This window comes from Etheostoma spectabile, chromosome 22 (genome assembly GCF_008692095.1).
Source record: "Etheostoma spectabile isolate EspeVRDwgs_2016 chromosome 22, UIUC_Espe_1.0, whole genome shotgun sequence".
NCBI classification, from domain to species: domain Eukaryota; kingdom Metazoa; phylum Chordata; class Actinopteri; order Perciformes; family Percidae; genus Etheostoma; species Etheostoma spectabile.
In genome coordinates, this window is record NC_045754.1 from 7,951,654 (window position 1) to 7,960,778 (window position 9,125).

The following is a 9,125-nucleotide window of genomic DNA, read 5'->3' on the forward strand; positions in this document are numbered from 1 at the left end:
GTATCTAGTTGGTGAGGTTGAGTGAGTTAGAGTCAAAGTGCCCTCAAGATCTTGCACTTGAGCTGCTCTACTGGGTAATACGCAGAAGACTGTGGTTGTGCTGGGCAGCTTCCAAGTGTGAGTAACCTTATTATGGAAAAAACATGCAGTGAACAAGCGTGTGTACTCAGGAAACCATTCCCTGCATAATTAACACTCTAAAAAATGAACTTGTGTGGGTATGGGGCGAGGTCAGTCTGCTGCTACCATCTGTGCAGCAGGAGAGGAGCAATCCAATCCACGCCACTACATCCTCAAGACCCTCTGAAGTATGCAAAAGCACAAGACCGCTCTAAATGAACACTGATTAAATGTGTTTTTCAAATATATATTTGGTTTGGCGCTCAGTTGTGTGGTACATTTGTGAAAATGTGGCAGCTCCAGGGTTCACCTGTCAGGGTAAAATATAGGACGTGCATTGTTTGATTGCAAAGTTCCCTTAACGAATGTGATTTTATCCTTAAAGAAACACAAATAAGGCAGATATTTAGGGGTCCAAGCCCAATGGGGCTGGGAACCGCGTTTGCAAGGCAACGCAGTTCCCAGATCCAGCGGAGTTGTGTAATCCAATTGGTTTCCTTAGGTTTCTTATTATTATTCTCCGCCTAAAACTGATACTACAGCCTAAACCGTACATGGTGGGGGGTTGCTGTTTTCAGGACTGGTCCAGATCCCTGCAGGGACCTGGGACAAAAAAATCAGCCACTTTTACCGCTAGGTGGCTCTATAGCAGAAACAAAAACCTTGTTTGGCCTCATAATTTTCAAACTGTACACTAGATGTACACATGTCCACGCGTTCCCTGAATTCAGCTAAATCTCCTGGTATAGGCTACGCCCATTACTACCTAGACTTTTATGCGTGAAAAATCAGGATTTATCGTAAACCTACTTTTTCTAACTCCTTCTAGACCGTGCGACCGATCTGCATGAAACTTGGTACGTAGCATCTCCAGATGGACCTGACAAAGAGAGATCAAAAGAATTATTATTGGATAAAAATTGCGCAAATTACGCAGGAACAAATTTGCAAATCTAGCTACAAAAACACAAACTTTGTCATATCTCAGCCAAAATGAAAGCTCTCAACGCAAAACTTTTGAATCTTTTTCGGCATCGACCTTTGACACTCAAAAACAAATTTCAAGAAAATTGGTAACTAGGGGGCCCTACAAGTCCAAGTTTATATATCATAAAAACCTTACGATTTTCAAAAAATTTTGAAGGCACCATCTAGGGCCACTCCTGAGGCAACGCCTACAGTGGGTTATTGATTCGTCAAAGTGGGCATGGCCTATGGGACCCAGGTTTGGATTCACCACTTACACTAATGTGAGCAACTTCAAATTTACAGTGTAGATGAAATCCACTTTTTGTCTTCATTCATTTCAGTTGTCTTCCTACCTGTGAGATTACCATCTCTGCTCCTAATTTGTTTTCAGCTTCCCTAGTTCCCAGTGCTTAAATACTTACCATTCCCACTCACCGTTTCCAGATTGTAGTTGTACTCATGTCACTCTCTCCAGCGTTTTCCCTTGTGTTTGTTTTCCCGGTGTTGTTGGACTTTTGCATGTTTCCTGATGACGATTATTGCCTGCTCCTTTTGTACCTTTGCCTGCATCGGTGTTATTAGACTTTTGCCTGTTTCCTTATGACAATTACTGTCTGCTCCTTTTGTACCTTCGCCTGCATTGTTCTTGGAGAAATAAATCTACTTACCTGTGATTCCCTGTCCGAGTCGTGCATTTGAGTTCGCCATTGTACCGTGACAGAATGGGAAAATTGCTATTTCAAATCACCACAGACTTTACAGTTCACACTTTGCAAATTTTCCCGACATTTGCCTCGTCCCTGTTGTTGTTTGCGTTCTTCTTTCGCATGCTCATCTTCTTTCGCGGGCTCCGCAGGTCGTCAGTGCCAGCGTGCGCCAGGGGGGGATTGCGCCAGAGAGGCTTGGACCCATGGTTATAACTGCTTGTAGTTCTTGTTACCTTTTGAAAATGGCTTGATTCATTTAAAATACACAAAAAAAAAATTTAATTAACACTGCAGCCATGCAAAAAGGATAAGTAGATATAACATGAGTTATAAGGTCAAATACATTATACAATACATTCAACCACATACATAAATTGGTGGAACTATCTACAGACATGCAGCTCTGGGAGGCTGTCCTTAGGAACAGCTGTTTTTTGGGCTAAATGCTAAAATGCTGGTGTAATGTGTACTATGTTTACCATCTAAATTTATGTTGGCATGATAACATTTGCTGATTAGCAAAACAAACAGTAATCCAGCTGACATCATTAGTTTTGCAGCTCCCAAAGTATTGGACAAAAAAAAATTGATTTGATGAAAAGTCAGAGGAATCTTGAACATAAATGTCTGTACAGAGTTGAAGATTCATTGTGTGAAAACAACTTATATTACTACTCCCAAAGTAATATTAATGTATAATTGAGCACAAGGTGCAGGAGTATTATTGAAAAGTGTCTTTAATGTGCAACATTACTGGGTGGTGAAGAGGTATTTATGACATTTGTGAAAATGAGTGTTAAACACTGCAGGACAACCTTTTAACTGATATTTACTTTTTAGCATTGATGTGGAAGCACAAAAGCAAACAGATGATGCATAAATGTAAATTAAAATCGATGTACGATACTCTGCTAAAATACAAGACACCAAGCGGTTGATTCTGCAGGTATCATGGTGTTTCCGTCTTTCCCTTTTCACATGAACCAGAACTAAATGAAACTATTTTGTTCACTCAGCAGCAAGGCTTAGCCACCGTCTGCTGCTTGGCTGGTTCTACTGCTCGCTTCAATCTGTGCCAGGGGGCTTTGTCTGTCCAGGAGCTTCGTGCTGTGTGCTGAGCCCATTATAAGATACGCTTTATTGTAAACAGACGAAGCTGAGGTTCATAATGAGGATTTGAAGCTGAAGAAAGTTGAGTGGGTCATAGAACAAATCAACAAGGCTTCACCAGGATAACCTGATTTGGCCCACAGCTAAAGAATTACAGCCAGGGGAGAAGAACAGTGAATGTTTTACATTTTAAAGTCACAGACTACTGACACAGAATACAAAACTGGTGGTGAAGCTTATTTTATCCAGCAGGTGTACTTAAGCAAGCACACTATTAGGCCATCGCAAAGGTTTCAAAATTATATATCAATTTTTGGTTCGTGGGTAACCCTTTAAATCGTTTGACTGTTAATGGGAGTCACTGCAGCATTAATTCTCTTTTAATAAGTCATCATCAATTATTGTCTAGTTTCAAGTAATTGCTATTTAATAATGAGTCTACCCTCAAACTACTCATACATTTTGTTCATGACCTGTAGTTGTGGATTCATTCATTATGGTCAGTGTGAGTAGAGTCAGTCCACTTTTGTGACTTAGTTTCAGGCATGTTAGCTTAACCAGCATCTATCACTGAACCTCTCTTCTTATCTACTGAGGGCAGTACATTTACATTCCCATTTGCCACTTGAAACCTACAGTAAATGCAGCTGCTACTGACAGTTTGCAGCCATGCTACTCTTTGTCAATGGGTATTTGGAATTGCAAAGTGGCTACAAATGTGAAAGAAGGCCCGCTGTCAAATTTAACTCTGAGAACTTATTATATACATGCACAATAAAAACTAAAATGATTAACAAAAAAGAAAACCAATGTACACCAAGTACATGTAATAGTAGTATTTACATAGTTTGATGCTGGGCCCCTTATACCTAAAATATTGTTTTAACAAGTCACGCAAACATAATTAACAAAACATTTACACGTAGTGACTGCATGTGTCTTGGGCAAATCAGTTAGCTATCTTCTGTGTAACAGCATCTAAGAAGAATTCAAGATGGATTGAAGTGCCAGGACCCTGGAACTGAAGCAGCAATCGTTAATTGTTGTTATTTACACCTTCACCTCCTATGAAGAAGATCTATTCTGGTGGACTTCAAAGAACCCATGTGTCAAGATTGCTGGATGATGCTCCCATGATGATGCTGGTGAGAGATTTGGCCTCGTTGAAATGCCACAGCAACACCCCATTCTTACCAAACTCCATAGAATTTGATTTTTGGGCCATATAATGACATGACAGATAAAGACGTTTTTTAATCAATTTCAAATATGCAAGATTATAAACCACATGTACCAATCTTTATTTGAATTTCTGTGATTTTACAAAAAAGGTTTTATTCTCTTAACACATTATCCCAGGCTTGAACCCAGTGCTGATTGTCATTGATGTATAACCGATGAAATGAAACAAAATGTCAAATATTTATGAATACAGAAAAGAATCAGATCCCACTCCTACGCTCTTCTTCGTCATATCTTATCTACACATTTTGAATCAAATAACTACAGTAATTGTGACATTTCATTTGCAGTGTAATTAATGAGATAATCCCTGTGTTTGGCAGTTGTCTTTCCCTTGGTGTGCAATAATCCTGATGTTATCTCCGTCTATAAACAAATGAGTTAACAAATAGTGCAGATTAGACTTATTTGTACATACAAGTCATTAGAACAACACTGATTTTTCATTTTAACAAAGCAGTAACATACATACTTGCTATTAAAGGCATTTTTCATCAAGTTATTTCTGTTGCAGGGTCCATTCATTTAAAGTTGTGTCCAATCTGTCTTCTATGTTTGGCAGTTTGGGGACAGAAATGTCTGCTCTCATACAAATTGCCAAGAAAAGGAAATGAAGACTTTAGCTTGATTGCCTGTACGAAACCTATTAGACATTTGACCTATCAAAACATAATCTCTGGTAACTGGGAAATGAAAATATGTGTTGTTCTTCATGCATATTAATCATGAAAACAGATATATTGCTATTACTCCGAGATTAGTTGCCTGTGGCATTTTCTTGAGGAAGCATTCTGAGAGAAAATTGATGTGAAAATCGCTTCATAATTGAGTTTCCGGCTCAAGGAAGAATCCATAAGGGAACCAGCACCAAAATATTAGTTGTTTTATGCTTGAAATATTATAGGAAATCACACAACTTGAGGCGACTTTATTAGAAACATTTAGAGGAATACTAAGTGGTGGCCAGATGGATTAAAAGATTACGCATTCTATTCTAAGTCAGTTTCATTAATAGCTTCCCTATTATCCAAAATAAGCATTTGTCATACATTTTCACTAATTAATCAAACCTTTCAATGGAATGTAGAACTTTTGTAGAGGATTTTTGCGTATGGAGAAAGTAAATAATCTAATCATGCTTGTATGAGATATATGAATGGATTTGGTGGGATTTTGTCATTCATCATGTCAATCATTTAATGTTGTCTGAATGCAAGAAAAACCGTCTTACGTACTTTTAAAGTCACGCTCCAAACCGAGGATTTCTTCCTGTCACGTGAGCAAACATGCGTTTCCTCAGTCTGAAAATCCCTTCCCCAAGAGCCTGCTAACACCTTCTATTACACACCATCAGCAGGATGTTTATTTTCCAACACCCTGCTGCTGATTGTGCCGAGGGTGATTTAATGGGCAGAGAGAAATTGACTTTGCAGGGTTTGATGCCTCAACCCAGTGGGGTTAGCTACATGGAGCACACATTTTTGGTGCAGAAGTGAGCGTTTGCTATTCACTGGGCCGTCTGATGCGCAGACCAAAGCGGTTACCTAGTGGTTTAGCTGCGGCAAGTCCCCTCAAGATGTTTGATTGCAGCAATCTCTTTTGTGTGCTGGTAATCACACATCAAGCTGTGTACCCTCTTCAATTTGTATATGACTGAGTGCACAGCGAGACGTACAGTGCAGTACGGCACCTGACAGAATTGGAAGATATAATGAATCAAATTTGAGTGAAAAACAACCCTTTCTGAGATAATTCCTGAGATATTTCTAAAACAGTGAGAAGACAGCCGGTGAACAATAGCTTTGATTTAGTCAGGCCAAGGCAGCACTTATTAACTCCCCTATGTGCACGATTTGAAAATGTCTTCCTTTCTTAAAAGAAGACCATTGTCATAGATGGCAAAGCACATTGATAGACTATTACCCCCATGGATCCAACTTGGGGATGTTGGGACAAACGCGCTTAAGGCAACACAGTCTGCTACACTTATCACAAGGATGGGTTTACTTTTCTACAAACACAGATGTATAACAGCAGAATTATTTCAAAGGTGCTATAACTATAATTTTACAAAAAGAGGCTTTAAATGCTCCAAATTGTAAAATGTGAGATTCTCTAACCTTTAACCCAGGTTGAGGTGTTAAATAAAAATGCTCAAAATGCAAAGAGAAATGCAAACAGCCCACAGTTTCAGAAACTGTGCCTTTCAACGAGCCTTCAGGACTTCCGTATGGTTATGATGTAATTATACTAGATGGAACATGACAGTCATTCCCCGGCTGCACCAACGGTGCAGAGTCCCCGAGAGCACCGCTGTGGAAGACGAGGAAATGCTGACCAATCAGAAACGAACATACAGAGCATTTCAGACAAAGGGTTAATACAGATTTATTCAGACACAGTGTAAGAAAAATGTTTTTTGAACATAAAAATTTGAAGAAATCCCCAAAAACTGAAAATTGGCAAAAACTATGGAGTTAGATTTGTGTCTTTATAACATGCGAGAAAATAAATAATCCGAGAGCAAAAATAAATTTTAGAGAGAAAAAATTATTACACTGATAGCAAAAAATAATATTTCAGACTAAAAAAGTTTAGTTAGCTAACGCTAGCTTCTGCGCTCAACTAAGGCAGCGCATCTATGGTGTAATGATTGAGATTGACTCCCAAGACAAGACGGTGCTCACCTAATTGGCCGATAGGAACGTGGCCCCGTCCACAACATTATTTTCACAGGAAAAATCCTGAGACGAGACCAAAAAAATTGCATCTAGAGCCAAGACTTTGAGATTTTGTTTTAAGAGCGAGAAGAAAAACGTTTTGAGAGATTTTTTTTTCACACCGACAGCAAAAATACATTTGAGAGTTTAAAGTATTTTGAGAGAGATTTACTATTTTCTCAGAAATAATTTCTCAAATATTATTTTTTGCTATTGGTATGAAAACTAGCATTTCGACCAATTAATACAATTTGACAGATTACGATAACATTCAGTGGAAAGTGATTAAAATGTTGTTTTTTTAAGTTTCTGCTATTTTTGTGTGAACCTGGACCGACAGAACTGTCGTTTGTGGTCAGTAGGCTTTTAAACATTTTTCTATCAGAGTTGGTGTTGCCCAGTTTTATGCTGTATGTTTGAAGAAAAGCATTACTGACAGGAATTGTATTAAAAAGGCTGGTTTTATCAGTGGTTTAGTAGAAAGCAGAACCAGAAGGAGAGGACAAACCATACTCACCCCCCGTTTCATGCTTTTGGTAGTCTGTAAGTGTGAAGCTTGTAAGGATGTTTACATTCTCCAACAAAAGATTAAGAATGTCGTTTTAGCAAATGGTGTGATATTTTCTTGTTTTCTGAATTAATATACTTTTTGACATAATCTTTAAGGTTTTGTTAACCTCACTTAAAAAATATATATAAAACGTACATTACAATGTATTGGATGCTTCTGAGCCAATGTTTTCTTTGAAGACTTACAATGTGTGTAAGCGTTGCTACTGTAGTGGCAGTGTGTCGTTGATATGTTGCTCTGCTGTGATTGTCTGACTTGTACATATGTGCATGGGTAACTAAACCATGTTCCCATCTGAGAATTAATAACATTATCTAATTTATTGTGTGCTTTCCTCACTGTTGTACTAGACTACATAGGTTTTTTTCTAGGTGTACCAAAACCGGCAACTGAGTGTAGTGTCTTTAATTTGCCTGTGAAATGCTCACATCTTTCACAATTCACATCTTCAATAATCAGTCATTATCTGAATCACTGAACAATGAAACAATTAGAAATGTGGGTAGTGATTCAGGCCTGAATTCACGCATTGTCACTGTAGTTTATAAGCCCAACAGAAATAACCCTGCTCCTCCAGAGCCAGAGAATACATTTCTCAATGGTTCACAGGCTGAGTAGCAGTCCTTATGACAGGTAGACAAGTAGATATTAATGTGTAACATCAGTAAAGTGGCCCTATAAAAATGTCAAAAAATCACCTTCTATGGACAGCCTTGGCAGACGCATGTGCCCCACGCTGTATTGCTTACGTTTTAAATTGACATATCAGTAAAGTTTTGTATAGATTTTACAAAACTCTGAAACCTTTGAAAGCATACAGATCCCAGCACCATCAATGCAGGGACCATGCAGGGTCTTTGCTTAATAAATATTAACCTATGGGTAACATACACCATTAGTTACAGTATATGAAGCTGCCACATAAATGCATACTTGTTTATCAAGCAGGCTGATTAGTGGCGTATCCTTCACTATTCAGCAATGTATCCTATTTAGGCCACAGCTCAATAAGTATTGATAAATCTTTTTCACTGCCCTCAGCTTACAGCCCCATATCCTCTGATTCAGCAGATTCTTTCTCGAGAGCAGCCCGTGTGTTGCCGCAATATCTACAACCATGTGACTCCGTAATTAACATTTCCACTGGGATGTTTAGTGACCATCTAATAGAGAGGAAGTAAATCCCAACCAGCTCTACAAGTCCTGCGAGAACCATCATTTCAACCTTATTAGAATGCCTCCACCTGAAATTAAAAAGAAGAGAAGGTTTATTTTGCCAACAGGCATTATAAGCAGACACTAATGTGGGTTCTCAGTTATTCAAATGCAACCAGACAGTTTTGTGAGATGAAATAATATTTTTAGAGTCACACAGGGATTCGGGTTTTTGCTTTCATCACGCCACTCTAATGCAGTTTTGATCATGCTACCTTTCAACACCCCCCTGCTTTAACACAAGGACAACTCGGTTTCAAGGTTGCATCTTATTTTATTTTGAAGGACTGGGAATCCCCTTTGCTTATGGCATTAAACTCCTTTAAGCCATTGTTACTTAAAGGGGAACCTTGCAGTTTGATTAGTTTATTTTACCTTAACTCAACAGCTTCATAGTCAAAGGATTTTTTTTCAGGTTGAATGGTGGTCGTCTCGCTTCCCCCTAGCACCCGCCTGTGAGCGAAAAAAAAA

General features: G+C 38.6%; 1 long non-coding RNA gene across 1 annotated transcript in view; it reads left to right on the forward strand.

The window, feature by feature from the left end:
• The first annotated feature begins 1,248 nt into the window (after positions 1 to 1,248).
• The window catches only part of LOC116672466 (uncharacterized), a 25,222-nt gene continuing 17,345 nt past the window's right edge, over positions 1,249 to 9,125 (forward strand). The window contains exons 1-3 of the long non-coding RNA XR_004327556.1: positions 1,249 to 1,391; positions 2,529 to 2,538; positions 9,011 to 9,018. This is a non-coding gene — a long non-coding RNA (uncharacterized LOC116672466). The remainder of the gene's footprint in view (positions 1,392 to 2,528; positions 2,539 to 9,010; positions 9,019 to 9,125) is intronic.